The sequence below is a fragment of the Polypterus senegalus genome, chromosome 12 (genome assembly GCF_016835505.1).
Source record: "Polypterus senegalus isolate Bchr_013 chromosome 12, ASM1683550v1, whole genome shotgun sequence".
NCBI classification, from domain to species: domain Eukaryota; kingdom Metazoa; phylum Chordata; class Cladistia; order Polypteriformes; family Polypteridae; genus Polypterus; species Polypterus senegalus.
Window position 1 is genome coordinate 22,845,416 of NC_053165.1, and position 26,002 is coordinate 22,871,417.

The 26,002-nt window shown below is 41.8% G+C and overlaps 1 protein-coding gene across 3 annotated transcripts in view; it reads right to left on the reverse strand.

The window, feature by feature from the left end:
• Positions 1-26,002, reverse strand: part of LOC120541257 (plexin-A1-like) — a 710,643-nt gene that overhangs the window by 683,808 nt on the left and 833 nt on the right. The gene's annotated exons all lie outside the window — the stretch shown is intronic.

Genomic DNA, 26,002 nt, shown 5'->3' on the forward strand with positions numbered 1-26,002 from the left:
CAGCTACTATAACGTTCCATTTATGTTAAATAATTTCAAACTGCTTTGCTTTATTATCCGATTAAACAAATCTGTCTTTTATGCAATGTGTACCCATTATCTAAGGTTTGTAATTGTATTTTACCTGCAAATTTGTCACAGCTCTCTGACCTTACATTTAATATAAAGCACTATCTGTATAAATAAAGTCGCAAACCATTTCTGTTTCAATATCTGTTTCCTAATAACGCAAAAACATCTGAATTGATCTCCACTGATTTTTGCAGGTGCCTTGCCATTGGCCTCACTTAAAATATAGACAATATATCACATCGGGAAGAGGGTTTATAATGGGAGGGGGAAACTCAAATAAACAGCGCCACCACTGGGACTACAACTCCCATCATGCAGCACAAGTTCGCTGGGATAAGGATATCTTCATCAGCCCTCACAACGTTTTGCAGCTGCCAAAGCAGAAGGTAGTAAAGGGTTTTGTTCTCAGTTATTCTGACATTGTCTTGCAGGATTACAGCTTTTGTCTACGACTATGTCCCTTTTGTCTCATCATGGATTGTGTTTAGCCATGTGGAATTTCCAAACAGACATTTTTTTACCACTATTTTTTTATATGCAGGCAACATTGGGTACAGTGGTTAGTACAAGAATTAAATTAATTAAATTCAATTCTTGCAGTTTGACATGCCAGTCTATTGGGGGCAGCAGCAATTCAGTGAGTGAACGCGGCTCCAGCACATATTACATAACAAAAACAGACTCCTGGTACATCTGTCTTAATTTTACACTAACCACACAGGACTTAATTTGGTGTTCCATCACTGCTAGCGAAAAACTACATTTTTAAACAAAAAACAATCTTCACTCTCACTAGTGTTTACAGATCGTTTACAAAAGTATCTAAGTTCACACTAAAATGACTGAAAAAATATATGACGTAGATGATCACCTGCCACAGGAAGTGTCTTCCTTGAAGGTATGGCTATTCTACCAGTCACAAAACTGTATCGACTGGTAAATTATTTCCCTTGTACAAAGATACGTACAGGTAAACAACACGACGAGTGTCATGGACAGCAGCTCCTATACAGTATGTCCGCTGTGTTTTTGTTCCATGAAGGGTGATCAATCAGGGAATGAGACGTTGTAATGAGCAGGATCCAATCATGAAAAGCCACATAATAAGCCTGAACCAATCAGAGCACAATGAGAGTCTGCATTTTCACTGTACACTGCAATGTTTTCAGAAATATATACGGCTCTGGAGAGCTTTTTCAAAAAGTCTCGGTTTACTTAGGGAAAAAACAGTGGAGACGCGTGAAAGAAAGGTAAAAACGGAGATTAACGCATCGTGAATGTAGTATTAGTTATTGGACTTTGGAAATCAATTAACAACCTTGATTCAAGAGACATAAAAGAAGAAACTGAGGGTAAGGAAGCATTTTTCTCACCATGTTAGAATTGCGTAAATACCTCGTGAACAGATTTATACTGCTTCATGTTAAAACAAAAGCCTAACAGTGTAATGTGATGTAAAGGAAGGATGCGATTTTAATTCACTTCAAAAAGCATCAATGAACAGGAGTGGACACAATTCACTTGTACCCAGAACAGCAATGAGAAAAGCGGAGATGAGGTGTTGTGGTTACACATTCACAAGCGACAGCACCCTGAAAACCCGAGGCAAACCACAATGTGAAAGTACAAAAAGGATTTGCTTTTCTGTTCTTTAAAATGCTCTACTTCACCAAGACAGATGGATCTCCTGACTGATCCGTTCTCATCATATCTGTACTGCAGCCATTACCCATTCACAAGTTTCCTTCTTTGGTGGAATTCAGATGATAGTTAATAGATATATAGTTAACAGTGTCATACATGCGTGCATAGGGGGCATCTTCAGGGCTTTACATTAACGGTTATTCCACCCTGAACCACAGGCTGGTGCTATCGCTCACATTTCTCCCTCAGTTCCGAAGATCACAGGCTGAAGGACCACTGACATCACTTCCACGCATCCTCCAGAATTCTCGACTCTTAGGCCTCAAGATCTGCTTAACCTGAAGCACCACCAGAAGTAGCCAGTCATATTGGGCTCACATCTGAATAAGACACCACCTCAAACCTGTTACTTGCACTGTTTTTTTTGTTGGCGTAACATCTGCCATTACACAGGGTGTACCCTGTGGTGTCCCAACCGTTTAAACATTTCCTTGTTTCCACTTACAGTGGAGAGATTTTTACAGAAGCTCAAGAAATATTATAACAATCCCCCTCAGAGATACACAAGAATTCAAAAAAAAGGAGAAAAACTAACTTTGCTAAAGATAAGGGAGCAGCCACAGTGAGGCATTATGCAGGCCTATAGCCATTGGAATTGGAGAAAGTACGGACTTCAGTCAAATGACCATTGCTTTATAACCCTGGAAAGGTTTGGTCTGGTAGATTCTTTTTTGTGAACACTAAACTTGTGTCTTTAAAAACTTACACAAGATTTCCAGCTTTGAAAGCTACATCACTGTATTCTTCACCTCCGTGAGTGGACAGAACAGCAGGAAGATCCAAGAGCTACTCCATTCAGATCAACGAAACATGGTGGCCGTTATCTTCCACTTCAGGGCACCTAAGTGTCTTTCCAGTCACCACTGACTCTGCTCTTACCTACAGGATGATCATCCTCAGAAAATCAGAACTGTTTGATGTTATCTATGTAATACAACTTTTCAATTTTCATGAAAACGCCCGACTTCCCCTTGCATTGTGCACAATCAGAAGCAAGATGTAGTTTCATTCGGGACAGGCTAATCAAAGGATACATGCCATCCATATTTGCCCTGCCTCGATCGCAGTCATCATCATTCCTTAGCGCCCTTTGCCCAAACCTAACCCTGTCACTTCCATTATTGCCTTTCCTGAAGTGCATGTTGCCTGACTAGGTGATTTGATGGCCACTAAGGTTCATTTTGGAACCTTACTGCAGTAATGAAGGACTCATATAGGTTATTATACATTTCATTTTTCTACAATAAAAATAGGATTAAAACGATTTACATATGTTACCCACTTTAATGAAAAAAGCCACATTTGTCTAAACATGTCTGCTTTTAGTGGCTAAATTATCTGCTAAGATAGATGGGATACGATTGGAGGAGGAACCTAACCCTACCCTACCCTACACTACACCCCTTCTCTCAAATGTGGACTGAGGATGGTTTTGGTTTTCCTTTTTCACTAAAATCACACCTAGTAGTTCAATTCTGCATAAATTTAAGTAGCCTTAGGCTACTTGAACCTTGGCACATTTGGCATGCCTGGGCACAACCCCTTATAAGACTTGCAAGCTTTTGCTCTCAAGCTGCCGGCACAATGTGAACATACAGCACAATGAATATTTAAGCACACCCCCTCCTGCGGATACAATTCTTCAACAGACAGATTTATCGTTATGGTTAACATTTTCATTCTCCAATGGAGATTTGTTTTCCACAGATGTTTCCCGAAAGGCATGCAACCTTTAGTGTCATTGTCATACAATGCAGGTTTTTAATGTTTTAAAATAAAAAAAGAATGATTTCTAAAGAGATGCGAGTAAAAGGCAGCTTATCAAACAGGTGGCAGTAAAGCTGGGTTTCGAGCACAGTGCCACAGAGTCCGGATATGTGTGTGCACTTTAGTGGAGGGGGCAAATTTCACCAGCAAACATCCCACAACAAACCTTTTCCTCGTCTACTTACAAACATTTCACCAGCATGTTCAAGTAGTCTTCCTGTCACAGCCCAGAGAAACCTTACTAGTGGGGTGAGTGCTGGACATTTGTGAGCACAATTTACTGCCATTGGTACAAAACGTAGAAATCTGATTTGATTGAAAGCAAGTTGGTTTATACAGTATGTTCATATGCTAGAATTTAAAGGAGAGTTGGCTGTAATTCTCCTAAAAACCATAAGACAATAAAATCAGCTGTGTGACTCTCCACCAACTAACACCCAGCCCATTCAAGCATAATTGGGTCCATCTGAACCTACAACATCCCAGCTTATGGCGGTTATTAAAAGGGGCACCAGGATGAGACAGCTGTGCCAGACCTGATTGTAGTTACTCTTTAAAAACACCGGGGCTCAGATGTTAGAAGGGAATGTGGACAATGCGAACACCCTGAACCGATTTTAAATAGATTTGTCTCCCACTGCCAACCTTCTTCCAATGACCAGTCTACCCAGACCATCCCTACCACATCAGCAACTCCTATCACTTCAGCTGGAAAGGCCAATGATGAGACCACCTCTGATCATCAGTATAGGGTGTCCATAATTCATAACCAAGTGAGGAGACAACTGAGGAGGCTACACAGTGGAAAAGCTGCAGGGTCTAGAGAGAGGGAGTCAGTCCTTGAGTTTTTAAGGACTGTGCTGACCATCTTTGTGGTGTCCTCTGCCACCTCTTCAGTCTGTCATTAAGGATGTGAAAGTGCTGCTGATGTGGAAATACCCTGCATTGTTCCTGTTCCTAAGAAAGCAGGCATCTCTTAACCTAAAAATAACAGGCCAGAGGTACTTATGTCTCCCATCATGAAGACCTAGGGAGGCTGGCCCTGGACTATTGGAGTTCTCTTGTGATAGACCACCTGGACCAACTGCAGTTTTCCTGTTAGACGAACATTGGAGTGAAAGATGCAATCTTCTATCTGCTCCACAAGGCTTAGTCCCACCTGGACAGGATTCATTTTTTTTTTATTTCTCCAGTTCCTTCAATACCATCCCACCATCTCTGTTAAGGAGTAAACTCAGAGATATGCAGGTGGATGAACCTATGGAGTCCTGGAGAGTAGACTATCAACCGCAGTTTGTGAGGCTTCAGGACTCTGTATTTAATTTATATGTCATCAACACTAGAAGACCACAAGAAATGGTCCGGTCTCATATTCTCTTCACTCTGTACACCTCGTACCATAAATATAACACCAAGTCAGGTCACTTACAAAATTATTCTGCACTTGTGGGGTGCTTTGAAAAGGGGGATGAGTCAAAGTAGAGGAGTCAGGTGGAGAACTTTGTTTCTTGATAAAGAATGAATTCTCTACGACTTAACATTAGCAAATCCAAGGAACTAGTTATTAACTTTCACTGCACCAAAGAGCATCCCCGCCCAGTTACTCTTCAAGGACTCCACGCTACTTGCGGGTTCACAGCAATGACAGACAGGACTGGTCTTGTGACACAGAGAGCTATAGAAGGAAGGGCACTGCCCACTCGTTTTCTTTAGAAGACCATGTTCCTTTAGTGTGGGTAGGGACAACCTTCACATCTTCTATAAATCTGTGATGGCCAGTATGATTTTCTACACTGTGGTGAGCTAGGCTGGTAACATTACTTCAAGAGAGGCCCACTGAAACAACAAGTGAATTCAAAGAGCAGGCTCAGCTACGAGCCACACTCTGGACCCCCAGGAGGTATTGGTGGAGGAGAGAAAGAAGACAAAACGGAGTGCCATTATGAACAATGACGCATGTCCTCTTCTGAAACATCAGCCTTGAGGACTTTCAACCAACAAAGCATTAAGCAAAAGACTGTCAAGAAACGTCGCTCGCCTCCTTCATACCAACAACAACACACCTACAATGATGTCTCATCGTGTCTGTAACTGTCACGTCAGACGTTTTCTTCCTTTGTAGTCATTCTGGGGTATATCTGAGAGGGGTTTGTTCTTTGTCATAATATAATGATATTATTTATTTATTGAGCTTCTGTAAAAACCAAAATTCCCCCCGGGGACAAATAAAGTTTTATCAAAAAACAAAAATGAAAAGCATTCTATTGGGTTTAAACCTCTCTCTCTCCATGTCATTATTTCCATCTCTGTCACATCGACATCGCCAGCAGAGTTCACTCAGCTAGTCTGAAAGGGATGTTGCTTCATGCTAATATGTAATTTGAAAAGGGAAAGGGCGAGGCTTACACATGCCGTCTCACTGAAAAAGGCGATACTTTATGCTAAATAACCACATTTGCATGCAGAAAGCATTTTCCACAGCAAATACCATCCATCCGGGAAACTGCACCCTGAATGCATGACCTAAACTCACTGTCAACTTTGTAGCTCCTCAAGAATCCTAAGATATAATAATGTACACAGAATGCTGTTTACAGAAGCAAAAAAAAAAAAAAGTTTACAAGACCTTTTACATTTTTTATTGTGGTGCGTATTTTTGTTTTAACCAATTCCATACTCAAAGTTGTATACCTTTCACAACAGGTCGACAAGTCTGACACATGAGAATGCCAAGATGTTAAAAACGTATTACAATTTTTTCTCTCTATAGAAGGAACACGTTGAGTAAAAGTAACATTTTAACAGAGATCACTATTCTATAGTCTGACACTATCATATATGTAATGGAGTAACAGACACGCCTACATGAATAGAAGTGCCAACATCTTAAATGCACACACCCTTACTGGAGTCTTCATTCAGAGAGTGATGACTAACAATCCTGACCGATTCAGAGAAGAAGAATGAGTCATCAAAGTAGCCAGGGAGAGATCCATGCTGTTGAAGTCTCCCTTTTGCAGCAGTACAGCAAGAGAATGCTTGAGACCTGGCATCAGTCTGAGGCTTCACGGCACTGATGAATAAAGGAAGAAGAAACCAAGAAAGATGGCTTTAACTTGTCAGTAGCCTTATTCGGTAATAATATATAAAATGTCAGAGTGCTCGATTACATTGAAGTAAGTCTAACAACACCCAACAACGTAGTAGGTATGATAACCTTTGAACTGTGTTCTGACATGTGGTATTCATTTAACATACACACTTCAGTAGTCTTTTGGTTTATTTTTATGTACATGCACACCTATTTGTAATGCCTACAGTCATGATATACAGCATATGTGCACATATAAGTCGGGACTTGAAACTTGAAAAATCGATCATAAAATCAGACCCCGACTTATACACCTGTTCAAAAATGCAACACTTATTTTTTATTTATTTTTTTTTTTTTACATCTTGCCTCCTCCAGTAACGCATCGGTTTTTCAGACACGTCGAATTTTGTTGCAGAAGCGCAGTTACCAATTTCTTTCACTACTTCAACAACGTTTAATTTAAAACCAGCTTCATATTTTCTTCTGATTGAATGCTCCATCGTAGATAAGGGGTGCTCGTATGATAAAGGTGTATGAGGGTGTGAGATACAAAAACACAAAACAGTGCAAACGTCGCTTTGGAGTAGTTTGGGTATCACCGTGTGGTCACGTAGGCACAATAGAGAGAGAAGTGAGGGGCATGTGCTGAAACAGCGCATTGCTGCACCCACATAGAAATAAAAGGCCGTGTGCTCCATGGTTACTCTCTCAGGTGGGCGTTAGCATATCATAATCTCTTTGACCAATAGTGTGAGTTTTCCACATTCGACTTATACGACAGACATTATAAAATACCAGAAATCATACATCAATAATCATTATATCAATATATTAGTATATCAATAAACACGTACATGTATATGAGTGTGTCTGCACATATATATTCTTGCCAGCAATGTTCCCTCTAAGCTGAGCGCATGAGCGATCGCTCACACGAATTCAGAGCGTCGCTCATACTTCCCGCACAATCGCTCATTCCGACGGCATCGCTCGTACTTATCGCGAAAATTGGTGCTCATAAATTTTTGGCTTAAACAAAATGTCGCTCATAAACTGTTTTTTGCTCACTATATGCTACACCTTAGAGGGAACATTGGTTGCCAGTAGGAGTTGTTGTAATCCCCAACCCCAGATTTTAATTACACAGAAGCAAGTCCTGAGTTCAAATAAATGATTCTGTATTTAACAAAAAATACCTTTCCACAGGCTTCTGGCACAACAATTATCAGAAATAATAAAATTCTCTCTACCTCCGTCCCATCTCTGGGCTAGTGTTGTCCAACTCTGTGCCCAAATACACATCTTGGAGTATCTCAACACATCAGAGCATTGCTCAGTAGCACTTGCAGGTCAGAATGAGTTTTAGAACAGGTCACTTTTCCCTCTCACAGCTCCCCCCAATGGCATGGATGGACCCCAACAGGACTGCTTTTCAAGGCTAAATCTCTCATGCAGTCCAGCGGGTGTCCCAATGGTCACACTGCCAGAGGGATGCTGACAACCAGTGTACTGGGACAAACTTATGTACTTGAGAGAAACCCCCAATCATACTTTCATTATCCTGGCCAACCAACCAGGAAAGAGGACGCAGACCTTTCCAGCTAGGGTGCCCATCCATCCAGGCTGTAGATCTATTATGATGGCCGCCCAGCCATGTAAGGAAACATCATCAATCCTGGTTGTGATACCAGTCCTTACATTACAATATCCACAAATATCCATACATGCATATACACACATGTATATATCATTATTATTTAAAGTGGGATCAGAAACCATTCAGACCACTTCACTTTCTATCGTAACATACCATACTATACCATCTTTAAGCCAGCATAATCCTGAGAAGAGTCGTGGCAAGCATGGGGCTGAAGGCAGGAACAATCTCCACTGCAGGGAAAAATACACACACCACACACAGACACACACCCACAGGAAGATTTAGTGTCACAAATCCACCTAATTTGCATTTCTTTGGACTATAGAAGGAAACCCAGACAGGGAAAACATGCAAACTCCACATAGGAAGGACCCGAGATGTGAACCCTGTTCTCCTTACTGAAAGGCAACAGTGCTCCAATTTGTTTTTTATGCATATTTATTGTGATGCAGATTTCAATTTAAATGGATTTTTACCCAATAATCTGCACTCAATATCCCAACATGCCAAAGTGCAAACATGTTATAAGAAAGGTTTGAAAATGTAATAAAAAAAATCAAAAACCATACCTAGGTGGTTCCTGCCCTGAGCCCAGTTCTGCCGGAATATGAAGTTCTATCTATAACTGCAGACTCAAAATTATAATAATAATTCTTTATATTTAAAGAGCGCTTTTCTCATTACTAAAAGTGCTTTACATAGTGAGTGGGGAGCCACTGCAACCACCACTAATGTGTAGCATCCACTTGGATGATGCGACGGCAGCCATTTTGTTCCAGTACACTCATCACACGTTAGCCATTAGATAATGAAGGTCTGAGAGATAGTGAGCCAGTTAGAGACAGGGGATGATTAGAGGGCCAGAATGACTAGGCCATGGTGGGTAATTTAGCCTGGACATCTGAATACACATAACACTTTATAAAGGATGCCCAGGAATCTTTTGACCACAGAGAGTCAGAACCCCGATCTTATATCTCATCTGAAGGACGGAGTCATTGTTACAGGACAGTACAGTGTCCACGTCACTACATTGGGATCCATAACCAGACCATCAGTGTAAAGCGCCCCCTGCTGTCCTTGCCAGCAGCAACCCAAGCTTTTCATCATTGGTCTCCCATTCAAGTACTGGCCAAACTGGTTTAAGTGCTCTGGAGAATGTTATGTGCCTATGCTATAAACAGCTTGACACACACAGTCGTCTTGCCCCCCCACACCCCCGTGTTTGCATGACCATATTTGACTTTATTTGTGCGATTTCACCTTTGATGCTCTATCAAAGACCCCCCTATCAAATTAGCTATTTAGGAATGTGAACACCATGATATAAAAACAAGGCAGCAAGCCGCCGAATTTCATGAATTCCTAAATCTCAACAGACCTGAAATGATGTTGTAATAGGCAGTTGCTGTAACATTCTAAAAAATGAGGGCAGGGACAAATTCTCAACATAAAACCAAACCAAAGGGACCCCAGGCTAAAGCCCCCAGGACAGCTAAACAGGTTTGTTTGCAATTCCGAAAATCTCCCTGTGAATCCTGCCAAAACCAAACTTCATTTCAGCCTAAGTGGATTATAGCAGACGTGCCGGTGAATTCAATATGTCCTTTGTTTGATCCCTCCTCACATCTATTTAACAGCCATGGACTGAGCACTGATTTAGGAGAAATAAAGTAAATAAAGGATTTCCGAAGTCCGTGACCCTGAACTGGATTATGATTTCTAGGTATAGTGCCTTTGTTATAGGCGGGTGGTGGGAGTAGGGGTGTTTGCTTGTTGCATTAGGCTCTGCAGAAAGCTGGTATTGAAAATGGATGGCTGTACATGCGGGGGTGGTGAAGGCCGTCATATAAATATATTTAACAGGAGACGCACACTTCATTAGACTTAAATTGATTATTTAACAGATAATTTTCATCCAAATTAAGTTACACTCAACTGAATTAACACACACATAGGCAAGAAGAGCAAGTTGTCAAACAATAGCTTGTTGTCGGCTTCTTTAATTAAGCTAATGCAGCCCCTTCTAATGGCTGAAAATGGACATTATTAATAACTTACAGTATTGTAATCCAGATATCAGAAGTCAAATTGTAAACATTTAACCCCAAACTGAACCGAGGAGAAGACCACCTCCCCAAAGTAAAAAGACACAAATAGGCCGGGGTGTCGAAGTGTTAGGTGCAGCGCAGCAAAGCACCATGGGATGGAAGAAATCCCATCAAATCCTACCACTGACTTGCTGTGTGACCCTAAGCAGACCACATGGTATCCACAATATAAAGACTTAGAAATCATGGGGACTCCCAAAAGTCTAATTTCTTTTTCATAATTCCAAGAGTAACCCAGACTGCCAAGACTGTAAAACTATCCATCCTGTATTTTATATTGAAAAACAGACACACTTTAGGATGGAACACTCCACAAAGGGTACTCTAAAGAAAAAATTATCATTTTTAGGAAACAAAAGGTTTTAGAAATGGCAGTAGATTGGCGCACATGGCTTCCGCCTCAAAGTACTAGAGATGTGGATTGGCATGTTCTCCTTCAAACACCCCCAAGACTAGGCTACATGCTAACTCGAAACTGGCCATAGGTGAGTGAGCAAACGGCCTGTATGTGTGTCCCGTGATGGACTGGCATCCCATCCAGGATTGGTTCTCAGCTCTCAGTCACCACAAATCAAATTAGAATTAAGGAGGATCGGAAAAGAGATGGATAGATGTGGGAGAGATAACCGACACACGTCTTCCTGTTTCTTCTGCTTCACATACCGATCTAAATTGTACCTCGGTATCCTTATCAACGTATCAGAAGATCCAAGTGTGGATACGTTAGGGCTTTTAAAACCGAGTAAAGTGAATGTTAGGGTATTATAGTGCTCAAATACGACATCTGCATCACAGCTAAAAATTCCCAAGAGCTAAATCTCTTTCAAGTCCATCTGTGTGGAGTTTGCATGATCTTCTTAAGTCTTTGTGAGCATTTTAAAAAATGCATATTTTCTTTCCACAATGCATTGTTATGTTAAACGAGCGAGTGTAGGTAAGCAAAGGAGTGTGTCGGCGATGCATTGGCACCCTACCCTGGGCCGATTCCTTCCTTACACCTAGTGCTGCCAAGATAGGCCTTGGTACCCTGAGCAAAAAAGTGAGTTAGGTAATGGCTGGATAAATAGTGTGAAAGGCTGTATGTTACCCCTAAACAGTCAATTACAGAAAAAATGATATGTCAGTTAATAACTACAAAGAACGCAATCCTCATTTTTATATAGTGCCTTTCTTTGGGAGGTACTTTGCAGTCACAGTACATTTGTTTTCAAATTTCTGCAGTTGGAGACATGGCAAGTAATGTAAGCCAGTGGAGGCAATTGAACTGGTTGACAGCAGTGAGCAAGGTACAGAAACAAAGGAGAAATATGTCTTTACTTTCACTTCGCTACAGTTTACTTTTACTCTGATATATTTTGCTAGGCACTAACCCTAACCCTAACCCTAACCCTAGTTACTGCAATATTAAACCAGATATAAAGCTAATATTAAACCATATGGGTTATGCAAACACGCTCAAAGCTTTTCCCCGTCAGTGATCCAAAATATAGAACCAATGCTTTAGGACAGGTCACGTACATGAATAATTTGAGATGATTTTCAAAAGTGTGCCACTGGCACTAATACCTGATCATCTACGCAGTTCTTTCAAGTACAAAATCTGCGCAACCCCGTGAAACAGAGCAATGCTGGACATTGGAGATGTGCAATACCACTCTCAGTCCTTCTCAGAGACGTCACGAATTCAGACTCCGTCCTCACAGCAGCCTCTGAACGAGGCGGGGTTGGATGTCGGTCTTGTGCAACCTCAAGTCCACACCACCCTCATAGGAGACTCCAAATAGTTGGGAGGGTGGGGCTGGATGTTGGAGACACACAATGTCAGTCTCGGTTATTTGCTTACTTAGCAGATGCTTCCAAGTTTTAGGAACAACTGTTTTATGAAAATCCACATACGTGAAGAACTTGGGACAATTTTCAGAAGTAATAACTGATTGTCTATGCAGTCATTTCAAGTACAAATGCAGCCCACAGAACAGCGTCATGCTGGGCGTTAGTGACACACATCTCCTATCTCAGTCATTAACAGAGTTCATACATGGTCTTTACAGCAGCCTCCAAAAGGCGTGATGCTGGATGTTGGTGACCCGCAATCCCACTGTCATGATGGCACCATCCAAATGGAAGGAGTTTAATGTTGTTGTAACGTTGGTCTCAGTTAGCTGCACCTACACCTTTCTTTGCTGTCCTTGTGTGTCTCAGCCAGTCTTGGCAGGTGATTCCTCTACTCTGTCATTTCGAAGCTTGTGTCGCTCACCTCCTGTCTGCTTGTCGATTACCACCAAAGGTAGACGAGCCCTCATTACCCAGTATTAAAACATTATTCATATTCTTGTGGATACTTATAATGAGTGAAGGTGACTCTCAGCGTTCCTCCTACTCCTTGGTATCCTCATGTGTGCCAACCACTCCTGCCTGGCAGTTCCAGTCTGGAATAAGTTTGACTGAGCAACCAAAATGACACTGACCAATCACACCAAAGCCAAGCTGACCAATCAGATTGCTCAGAGGGACCAGACACACACACACACACAGTAGTGTTTTATTATATAGGTGATAGATGATTTATTGGGCGGCACGGTGGCGCAGTGGTAGCACTGCTGCCTCACAGTTAGGAGACCCGGGATCACTTCCCGGGTCCTCCCTGCGTGGAGTTTGCATGTTCTCCCCGTGTCTGCGTGGGTTTCCTCCGGGCACTCCGGTTTCCTCCCACAGTCCAAAGACATGCAGGTTAGGTGAATTGGCAATTCTAAATTGGCCCTAGTGTGTGCTAGATGTGTGGGTATGTTTGTGTGTGTCCTGCGGTGGGTTGGCACCCTAACCGGGTTTGGTTCCTGCCTTGTGCCCTGTGTTGGCTGGGATTGGCTCCAGCAGACCCCCGTGACCCAGTGTTTGGATTCAGCGGGTTGGAAAATGGATGGATGGATGATTTATTGCCGGTCAACGACTCATTAGTGTTTGTATTGATGACCAACGCTATTATTGCACTAATTATTTTCATGTTCGGTGTTCATTTAAACAAAAACAGGGTTATTTTATTAAGGCCAAGGAACACTTAAACTGTTTTCCTATTTAAATAAATTGTAATTAGGTGTTCATGTCAAGAAAATGAATTTTGGGAAGGGGTTTCCAGGGACAGATTAGCTCCTTCTTAAAGGGAGAGAAGCCTATATATGCCCGTATGTGTGCACTGAATCAGGATATGATCATTAAGGTGTTCAGTTCATGCTGAATGCCACGACTTCAAGCTTCTGTTGCTTGGCTCGTACTTTAGTGATTGTAATACAAATCACACGCAGAAAAAAGGAAGCTTTTCCAGCTTTAAAACTCTGTAAGAATTTTATTTTGATTATATAACATGGACAGATCCAACAGTAACTTGCACTTAATATCAAATACTTTAAAACTTTTACTCAAGTAGTTTTCTCCTTTGATTTGCAACACTTTCGAGAAAGGCAATTCTACTTTTACTCAAGTATGGCAGTTGGGTGCGTCATACAACGCTGATTTACAGTCTAGTGCCTTAAGTCACTAAGCCAGACGGCATGGTGGTGCATTAAAGTAAATGTGCTTTCCAAGACACTGCAAAGATACCAGAAGTTGCACGTGATTTGAGGCCTAAACATGTGGAGGGATGTCTGTCGTTTAAGAAGCTTGACTAATAAGAGGCAACGGGACGTCCCTACAGTAGAAGTCTAAAGAGTTTTACTGTAAACTCAAAAGGCATCTGACACTAAACTCGATTTCTCCTGCACGCTTATTAGTATTAAGTGATAAACGCCCCAGTGCCCTGTCTACATGGTTTTCTCCAACAACAGCTGGCCTGCCACAACTGCATTTGAAGACCAAATTAAGCTGACAGCCTGAGGGAGGTTGGGGGCTCTTTACATGAAGAGTCAGCCTTTCTCCTTCTCTCCACCTTAGGAAAAACAAAAAAAAAAAAAACAACAGGAATCATACACTTTCAGAGCCTTCCAAGTTAAGGAAGATGTTTTGCACCTTTGACCTGAAGCAGTTAAAAGCAGGCTACACTGTTGGATTGACGATCCGGCACATCAGGCGGCTGCAGATTTCACCCGAACTGGAGGGCTTCAAGCAGAGTCCCTTACAACAAATAAACACAGCACTGCTCTGCCATCATATTTTTTCCAGTCTCTTATAGTATGGCTGCCTTATATCTCAGAAAAAGTCGGATGAGCTTTATCGCAAAAGCAAAACTGAAGGACCACCGTGCACAATCTTCGAAATGGGAAAAAGGGAACTGTCACTGATGTAAGGAGGCTTAAACTCGTCAAAAGGGAACAGCGAACTGGAAGAAAGCAGACACCAACGGCAACAACAAATAACCTTTATTTTATGTAGCACCTTCCATCCATCCATTATCCAACCTGCTACATCTTAACTACAGGGTCATGGGCGTCTGCTGGAGCCAATCCCAGCCAACTCAGGGCACAAGGCACAAGGCAGGAAACAAACCCCGGGCAGGGCGACAGCCCACCGAAGGGCACACACACACAAACACACACACACACACTAGGGACAATTTAGAATTGCCAATGCACCTAACCTGCATGTCTTTGGACTGAGGGAGGAAACCCACGCAGACATGGGGAGAACATGCTGCCTCACAGTTAGGAGACCCGGGTTCGCACTATAGAATTACACCCATCCCTTTAGCATCATACAACACTATACACCACTTCCTTCTTGATAGCCATGAAGTCCTGAACGCATTGAAGCAATATGGGGTGGGTTACATGAAGTCTCAATCATGTTGAAGCCTGTAGTTCCATTTCATGAAGTCTACAAAACGGACAACTTCCCGAGGGAACTCGTAGAAGGAATTGGGTGGCAAGTCGACATTTTCTTCCATCCATCCATTATCCAACCCGCTATATCCCAGTCAACACAGGGCGCAAGGCAGGAAACAAACCCCGGGCAGGGTGCCAACCCACCAAAGGGCGCTCACACACACACCCATGCACCAAGCACACAATAGGGACAATTTAGAATCGCCAATCCAGTACTGAAAATCCCCCAAAACGCGAGGCAGCAGCGCTATCCACTGCGCCACCATGCTGCCCATGTAGCTCTTTGACATAAGATATTTATAGTGTACAAAAATTAGCATAATGGTTATCTCTCTATTATAAAAAGGAATCCTAGGACAAGACGTTCTCGGAGATAATTTCAAATCCCACGAGAGATAATTTCAGGTCCCGCGAGATGAGACTTTTTGCCAAGAGATTTTGACAAGTCCCGCCCTCCTCTCAAACATTTACAACCACACCCACGGTCCCCTCACTTCTCATTCGTGTGAATGCTAATGTCAGACAGTTCCTGCACTCTCAGCTCCAAGCAGGGTCAGAAATAAAAGACAAAGAGTAGAAGACAAGGTAGAATGGTGTAAAGAGGTTCAAAAACGTTGGTGCGATACACATGCAGAGCAGGTTAGAGATAATGGAAGTACTAAAATTCGAAAGTCTCAAAAAAATGATAGTAAAGATCGCATTAGCGCAAACGGAAATTATTACTCAGTGAAATAATGGAACAGCGAAAAGAGATTGAATATATGCACATACTGTAGTTGATATGACAGAAGTATGTAGATATTGTTTGGCTTTAAACTTTAAGTCGGAGACTTGTAGATCATCTAATTCATGTTGCCATCAGGGAGAAGTAGTGTTTCTTCCCAATGAAGAGATGTATCCGCGAGAATTAAAAGATTTGTTGTTTGGTGAAAGTGAAAGCCACATACGCGAACAGCAGAGACGCTAAGTAGCTGGCGCATAGTGCAGGTCAGGAGGTTGGCGAGCGAAGCAAACAGGGGGCAAAGCCCCCTAGTATACCTTAAATCAACTGGAGGCTTTACAGGTTAAGTACTGTAGGTCATGCATGGGGTCAGAGACAGCTTATTGGTTTATGGTTCAGTGTCTTGACCACTCTGCCACACTGTTTGCCATAAATCACACATAATTGAGAAATAAACAAATAAATAAGGATCACGACACCCTAAGATCTGAAACAAGGAGAAGGGGAGGGTTCAGCTTCAACAGCTAAATGATGGCAGGTCCCTGAGCACACCACCACTAAATAAGCCTCAAAGCTCATTAACACCAGAAGTGAAATGTGTCCTGCTCACTCTCCGAGTTGACTTTATAGGGTTTCCTGTATTTGCATTCCTTTACTTACAGACACCCCGATTTTTCTTTAATATTCTAAAGACATGTGGGTTCATACGTCAGTGAGTGTGTGTGTGTGTGTGGCGTCCATTCCTGGGTTTGTTCCTGCTGTCTACTTTTGTCTTCCTGCAACCCCATAACTGGATTATTTTTGAATGGATGGTAATAAATGCTCTGATATGGCTGCTTGCTATAAAAAGTTGCTATGAAAGGTTAAACAGATTACTTTTAAACTAGGGGAGCAACCTGGGTGCTGCCGGGGTGCCGAATGCCATTCTAGCTAATTAGGCAAACAGAAAACAGCTAATGTCTAGAAATGCATCCTTTCCATAATTGACTACTTGTTGAGCACAATTTTTATTTTGCTTTTGCTTTTCGAATGAATCTTACCACAGATTTGGCTTCTTGTTCAGACTGTGGTTCTGTTTTATTTCTCCTCCGTCTGAGTCAGACCACTGTTTTCTCAAAGGTTCTTTTAAAATGTACTAAATTTCTGATGAGCCAGTGAGAATGACAAAGCACAAAAAATTCCCAGGATAAATAAAACTTTTAGCCAAGGGCCATCCCCCTTAAACCCTACTTGCCAATATGACAGAGGTCCTGTCGGTCTCAGCATTTAAATTAAGGCCAAATGCCCATTTTCAGCACAGCACACTCGTGTTTGAGCTGCTGCCACAGCTCTTCACGTTACTTTTTCAGTAGTGATGAGAACCAGCAGTCACAAAAACCGACGGTTCTCAAGGCTGTGCCACCGTCTTCTTATTTTTGTCCTGCGGTGGCACTTAGTATTGTGGTCACAGTGTCGATAGTAAATGATGCGCCCATTCCTACAAAGTAGACGGCACGTAACAGCAGCATCGACAGTAATAGATCATCATCATTTCCCATGGACACTTGTCTCACAGAGACAGATGTATACTATATATTTGTGAAGACACCCATGAGTGAATTGTGATTAAAAGTGGAAGGTAATTGTTAGACGGCTCATTAAGGATCACATTTCTAAACCAACATGGCATCTCATGAAGGTGGCACAAAAAGTAAGGGCACCAATTTTGAACTGTTACAATAGATAGTAAGCCTTTGATTGCTGTAACATTTATTGAACATATAAATGTGTGTCGCATGTTTTAAGAGCTGTTACAGTGTGTGGTGCAAAGGAAAAACCTTTCTATAAAATCAAACCATACACTGGCGTTTGAAGACATCAATGGATTAATGGTTGTAGTGATTGATCAAAAAATATGGTGAATGTTTTATAAAAGAAAAGTTTATTGCAATTTAAGATTTACAACAACTAGTCATCCTCAAAATACTCTGCTCCACTTCGAATGCACTTTTCCCAACACTCCTGCAACTTTGCAAAGCAGTTCTAGAAGTTTTCTTTCGAGAGTGTCTTTAGTTGGGCTGTCATGGCTGCCTGGATGTCCTCAATGGATTGAAATTCTTTGCCTTTCGTGGACATTTTCAATTTAGGGAACAGCCAGAAGTCGCATGGTACCAGATACGGCGAATAAGGTGGATGCGGACACAGCATAATGTTTTTATTCGACAGAAATTGTCGTACTAGAAGGGATGTATGACAAGGAGCATTGTCATGATGAAGAATGAAACCGTTTCAACATTTTCCTCGGTTATTGATGTTGAAGGACGTCCTGATCTTTGCTCGTCTTCAACCGAGTCAGATCTATAACAGAATCGATCGAACCACTTGTAAACAGTCTTAATTGTCGGTGCAGTGTCAACATGATGGGATTCCTGAGCTTTTTGCAATTTGAAACAAAATTTCATGTTAATGCTTTGCTCAATATCCATTATGAATGACAAACGTGAAAAACACACTTGAACTCACCAGTGGCTCACAAATGACTGACAGTATCAAACAAATTGAAAGTTACCCATCCTAGGGCAGAGTTTGTCACATGTCAGAACCTGCATTGAATTGTTTTGCGTTGCTCTTGGCTTGTGCTCTGCATTAACATTTACCGTACTTTTTGATCACACCTCGTATGTTGTTGTAGGTGCTGTGTATACTCATTCTAATTCAGTTATGACGATTGTGAAAATATGAATTATAAAATATGTATTTCAAGTAAGTAGAGTGTCACTCACCATCAAAAAGAGGTGAGAAGGACTGCTGTTAAGAGAGTCGGTAACAAAGAGACACATGAGATGCAGATTTCAGTACTCAAAACACCTGAATCGACAGTGACAGTACTCCGGAAGAGCTACAGATGAGGCTACACAGCCTCCACTTTCCAACTGCACAGCTAAAGGAACAACTCAAGTGAATTAGAATATAAGCGGGTGTAGGCCCAAAGCCTCTAGGCAGACTCCAGACACGGGGAGAACATGCAAACTCCATGGAGGGAGGACCCGGGAAGCGACCCCAGGTCTCCTTAGTGCGAGGCAGCAGCGCTACCGCTGTGCCACCATTTAATTATTACTAATTTTAAGAGGCTAAAAGTTTGAAAAATGAATAATATAAAGATGTTCATAAAGAACCTGGTCCTTGCCATTTTCATTTCTACGGAGTGTTGTTTGGCACTTCTTGTTTACGTCATTTGTAAATCATTAAAGACAGACGCTTGACCTCGTCAATGGTAAGTGCGCTATATATAAAAATAGTGAGGCAAATAAGGTATGCAAAGAGTAAAATTAGACCCCTGCTAATTAAGAGCGGAGCGGCCCACTATGCTTTATAGAATGAATGTTCCATTCACAATTTAGTTACTAGTGACCTCAAACCATTGTTTTGTTGTGTGGTGTCTTTAACTTCAAAGATTTTCCCAAACCACTTTAAAGAATCGCAAATATAAAGTCCAAAGTAGGTGAATTGTAAATTCCGTATTTGCCCCCCATGAAAGTGTGGGTCTGTGCATTAGTCAGTCTAGCCTGGGACAGGCGGGCAGCCCACCCAGAGTGGCTTCACGCCGTGTGTCCAGCTCTTCCAGGACAGTCCTCAGTTCTATGCGACGTCAAAAGGAATTAAGCAGATTTGAGAATGGGCCCCTTATGCCTGAAACACAACAAAGGGAGGGTTTGCTACTGTAAAGGTCTGAATTTGTGATCTAGTGGGGTTATAACAAGATTAATTTCCACTTCCTTGCCAATGAAAATGTGATGACACAAAGGCAGAAAGAAATGCTTTTCTCCGAGAATGTGAGCTTGCTTACTGCGATCTCCTCCCCTGATATGCCTAATGGATGTTTACCTTCTCAAGAAGAAACAAAAAAAAAAAGGGGGCCAGGTTTGAAGAGCGTGGTCTGTACACCAAACCGCGAAACAAGCACTGCATTTCATTAGGACCGGGCGCAGACTTCAGCTTTAAAGCACCCTCAGACAACCGAGCGGCATTAGGCTCAGCGCATTACACTGCTTATCCGGTCTCCATCATATGTACACATATGGACGCCTGCTGACTTAAGTGTCTCTCTTCATTTTTCTGGTAGCTGCTGTCACTTTGCTCCCCCGGCACGTAACCCGACTCGAGTGACAAAAGATACGATGCAGCAAGGAGCTGGACTACTACAAGACAAGCCGTTTTCACCCATTCCCATACTCGACAGCCTACAGAACTCTGGGAAAAAATACAGACATGGGACAGAGTGGGAATTACAGCCACCAGTCTCAAAATGCCAATTTTACACGGACTCTAAATATGAAATCATTTATAAGTCCATCTACTGTAGGACTAAACAGACAAGGGAATACTGCAAGAAATAGTACGTGAAAGCACCAAAAACTGTAGATGTACAGAAACAAGCGACAACAGATGTCATATGGCGGCTCTGGGCGACGGTAACATAGACGTAAATCTGCCCCATCTATTTTCTGCATTCGCTCTTTAACAGTGGGGGGTCAAACAGAAACATAAGTGATTCTGGCAGCTGTGGTCGAAAGGCTCCACAAAAACAAAAATGAATGTACACCTCAAAAGTGGACAGCACTGCAAAATGACTTTCTAAACTTTTAGGGTCTGGAGGAATCAAAAAACAACCCCGAGTCAGATGCCCCACCTCACAGGCCTCCCTCATCCACATTTTGGCAAACTTGTGCTCATTAAATAAGTTAATATGTACAAATATGGGACGGGCCCAGAGAACACCCATATGGACAGGATGAAAAACAAATGCACTCCATCCAGACAAGGTGGGAATCAAATAGACTTCTGGATCCATTAGGTTGCCCTTTTTTCTTATTCTGATCATTTCATTCTAAACATTGGATTATAAAAAGTGAATAAGCATTGGACCAACATCACACTTCAGAACAAATAACAGACTTCATAAGGCAGTTAACGCCCAGGTTTAGTCTTACGGCGTCCATATTTCTAGTTTCACCACATGAAGAACTGGACGTGTCCTACTGTCCACAATTAAGAGGAGGCCCATGTTAGACATTAAGTGAAGACGACTTACCATTCTAATTCAGTAACATTTTGCACTACAATGTCCCCTGGAATAACAAAGTCTACTTTACGTAACCCATTTCTTCTTTTGTGGGACTGTGTTACTGCTACACATTTCAGGGGGTTATTTCTGGTCACAAGATCTCCATTTTCTACACGGCACCTTTGTTCCATTTCATTTTCCAAGTTTTAACAGATTCCAGATGGTTATTTTTTTATTTTATTTTTTTTTTTTTTTGATAAACAAAATCAAACTGGCAGCTTCTAGTTAAAACCAGATATAAATGAGACAGATCACTGTTGTAACGATAATCAAAAAAAAAATAAAGGCAACTTGTATCCACGTGTGCAGTACTAAGCAATTTTATATACCGGTTTTACAGCGAGACAATCATCCTCAATTGTGTAGAAGAAGAAAATATATTTGTTAAAACAAAACGAAATAACTCATTAAAAATTACACAGAGGTACTGTAGATGCCTGAGGCGTAACAGCACTGTTTTTACATTTCTAATTCCTCCATCCTTTGTCTAGTCGGCTTGTTTACTATTCTCTACATCCCGGCGTATGCAAGCACATCAGGTTGGTGTCTGTTTTATCGGAAAGTTTGCTTAATTTGGAGAGATGTGGGTGGGACTGCAGGATGTTCTTTAAGAATTTCAGTGCATTTGGATTATAAACCCAGTTAAACATTTCTCTTAAAAGTAAAAATGTTATCCAATACCTTTTAAGCAATGCAACTGTGTAGAAATAATGCAAAGAAAGTTTGAAAGTGTACTTATAACTTAATAGAAGTAGTAGTCTTTTTTTATTTTTATATAAAGTAAATTGGGACCGCTTCCACAAATGCAGATTTGACTGAACTCTGTGTTAGTTTGTGCATTTTGTACTCTTAAATGCATTTTTAAAAATAAGAGCTACAAATCTCGAGTCCATTCATCCCTCTCTTGCTGAACCTACTTAACTGCATAGCCACCAGGCAGCCATCCTGGGCAGGGCATTAGTCCATCGCAGGACACAGCAATGCACTAGGCAACACTAAAGTTCTCGATTAACGGCACACGACCTTGGAAGAGAACTGAATTATCCAGTGAGAAGCCCACACAGACACAAAAAGACCATTACTGTTGATCAGTGAAATTCACTCAAGTGTTGTTTGCAGCATACTTGTTAGGTTCGCCGGTGATCTGGTTCAAAAATGTGCCTGCCTAGATGCCATTCTCCCCTATTCAATGCATGCCGCTTTGCCAGGCCAGCGCGATATCACAGACCTATTGAAGCCATGCCGGTCTGCGCTACCTGACTGGCCAGCTTTGCGCATGCGTCAACTATTTATGGTGTATGCACAAAGGTGTGATGTCATTACCTGATCGGTACTCCAGACAGATTTACACCCCGCATGCGTTTCAAAGAAGTTTAAAAAAAATCGCAGTATTTTGAGGGGTACAATAACGGACCATTTCGAGGATGTTATGGAAATACTGCACAGATTCATTGTACGGTGTGTGTTCATTGTTGGATTATGTATCGCACATCGGGTAGTGATCTGCACTGATCCCAACAGCACTGTGGGTGTTAGTCGTGATGATAGGAGCTCGGGAGAGTGAGATAAAGGCCTCAGAGTACAATGTTATCTCAGGGAAGTAGGGCGGCGCAGTAGTTAGTACTTCTGCATCCCAAATCAGGTCACATTCTTGGCCACAATAATCGGTCGCTTTTCTGGCCCTCATGAACACTTAAAATACCATGACACCATTATAATTCATCCAAACTAGCTCAGTTTCTTCTTCCCCTTTGAATCCGATGCGTTTCTCCGAGTTTTCCCCGCACTCGAGGCAAGCCGAATTCAGCGGCGATCTGAACAACAGCTATAATTTACTGTTGAGTTCTTTTGTCAACATGTTATATGCAAACTAATGTGTAATCCATCAAAATGTTCTTGACAGAAATCTGAAAATACGTAGTTCAATAAGGATTAAAGACGAACCCATTAATACAAAGGGACTATTTATAAAGCATTGCTGTAAAATTTGCACAACTCTTCATAAAGATGCTGTAATTGGGATTCTGGGTCTGAATCGGTTACAATTGCTAACAACCCTCCGACTATGAAAAAGAAAACGTAATACACGTGAGGACCAAAAGCTAAAACCTGGACTGGCTGAACAATTATCACAGCTTCCTATCAAACAATAATGAAAAAAGCGCTTCTGTCACAATAGCACTTTCAAACAGAAAGCGAGATGACGTTTCCTTCATTCAGAAGCGCTACATTGTTAAATTTTGTTAAGGAGACATTCATGGACTGTGAAAATATCCAAAAGGGGTAAAATTATGTTTTTCCTGGTTTGCTTTGGCAATGCATTTCAGAAGACGGAAAGAGGCTACACAGTGGCTCGCAGTTCTCCATTTCTGTTTAGTGATTCTATGTTCACACTAAACTCAAAACTTAACTCAGATTGCTGAGCGTCTTATTATAAGAGGCCGGTCTCGCATCCTCATGATGTCTTTGCTAGCATGTTTTAAAAATGAACAAACCTACATAAAATTACTGCCACGGGACTATGATTGCAGATTTGCGCTCAACTACCAAGGATGGACACCTTCGTATCGGGCTGACACTGAGTGCTCATCTCTCGGTGAATCTTGAACTTGGTATGCCTGATCAGAAAATTAATAGAAGGATGAAAGGAATACACTTAACGTATTGGAGTTTTGAGATGTGGAAGAAAACTGGAGGCCATAAAGTAAGGATTTGCTGAATCGAGACGGTATGGAACTCCGACCTCGTAGCCGGGGGCAGCGGCGTCTGCTCGAATTCTCAAAATGTTCGGATTAATTAACCGTTTAATTACATGTGAAAGATCATCAATCAAGGCAATAGATAAAAAAAAAAAAATCATATATTATAAATTTAAGGTCATAACAAGGTTTACCAAATCATGGAATGATAATTTTTTTTAATCTATACGGCGCCTTTTCCGATCACAGAAACATATATATATATTTTTAACTGATTACCAATGTACTAGAAAACACCGATTGTTAGGCATAAGACATGTGCAAGCGAAAGATTCTGCTAACAGCCGGTCTACTTAAAGATCTTGCTAGCTCGAAAATCCTCGCGGTTTCTGACAGTCTCTAGTACAATATGTAGCTATCAGCATAACAAATGAAATGCGCGTTTTCTCCTAATAACTCTCTGCAAACTGAACTCAGATTCTCAGACTTGCTCTCGAGTGGTTAAACTGAACAACTGCACAAAACCGTTTCGTTGATGATCCTGAAGACAGAAGCGGGAGCTGGGACAATTCCCTAGGCAGTAAAACATGCAAATCAAGATTATCCTGACAGCAACATTTGTATAGCGTTTTCAAAGCAAGCCGAAGACAATGCTATAAATTAGTATTTATTTATTTATTAGTAGTTCACCTTCGCAAATCCGCTTAAAATCCGATTCAATATTCTGGAGACTATGCTTCACTCCACATATAGTGCCTTTAACAAAGCACAAGGTATATCAGATCTACGCCGCAGTACACCAAACTGCTGCAATTGTGTACAGCAATTTCTGCGACTAATCTCCGGGACTTCGGGCAGCTTCTGAACACCCGAAAGCACGTCGTATTAACTCGTTTTGAAAGAACAACATTTGGGCGATAATGTTGTTTGGGCTCGGGAATCCAACGTAAATGTAAAGCACATGTTGAATGAAGCCGCGTGTGTTTCCATCGCATTAAGTCCCGATTGCTTCGCAAATCCTTGGCCCATTCCCTGCCCCTGTGGATGATCTCCTTCCCGCAGAAACCGGTTAGTCTTGTGCACGTTGCGAGCTCGCATTACATTACAAAGCGAAGCGCGCTGCTATGCTACAATGTTAGCAAAAAAAAAAAAGCAGGATACTGGAGAAGGGAATTGTGCCAGTACGATCGCGCTCCCCAGCAGTTCGCTAGCCATTCGAGAACACATTCCTCGTTTGCAGGGACTACGAATGGAATTAAATGAACTCGATTCCGCTCTTACCTCCCAGAGTTAAAAAACACACGACTCCCCGGAGAGAATAAATCCCTCCAAAAACAGCCCCACCCCCCAACTCCTTCCCACACCAAGAAAAAAAAAAAAAGTCCCAAAGTGAAGGTCTGCATGCTGGCTACTCTCATCATCCACCACCCCCTACAGAAACTATATGGTGTAGCTTTCCAACTTCAGTCCCAAGACAGAGAAGAGACGAGGAATTCGTATTCGCCTACAGCATTGCTTCATCTCTAACGAGCCAATTCACCCGGCGTAGTCAACCCTGGGAACATTTGCAGAAGGGAGAGACGGCACTATCAGCCAGCCCATCTGCATTTTATGAGACACCAAAAAGCTCTTATGGCACGTGTATGTGTGTGTGTGTCGGTAATTTGGCACAAGGCGCTTTGCGATCATTTCCAAATATTTTTTTTTTTCCCCACACCATTACTTCTGATAATCCCAGCCCAACAACAACAATCCCTGGACGGGACGAATGTGTTCGGTGGGTAGTCTCGTGCACACTGGATTAAATTAGACAGGACAAAGTGGTTGGCAGTAATCCTAAAGCGGACCTCCCCGGTGTCTCCTGTGCGCAGGGACAACAACACAGCTCTATGCCAAGCAGAGACAACTGAGCCGATCCCAATTCCAACAGCGACTCGCCGACTGTTTTCTCCCCACATTACCAAATACACGTTTTCCGTGTGCTGAAATTCTTCCCTTCTTATAAGCCAAACACTTTGTGTTTCTTTATTTTAACAAGGGAGAAGAAATCACGCCGGTGCAAATGGTCTGTTGCTCTTAGATCCTATCATGTTTGGTACTTAAGCCTTATCTCCTTTTAAGCGGGCAATCGGTTTTGGAAAAATGGGAAAAATAGACATAACATCCTATTTCCAAAATTCGGATTTTCTACACAGGCATCCGCTCACTCCCCGGCTAAAGCGACCTCATCGGACACCATACATTGTGTTAGGCAAACTT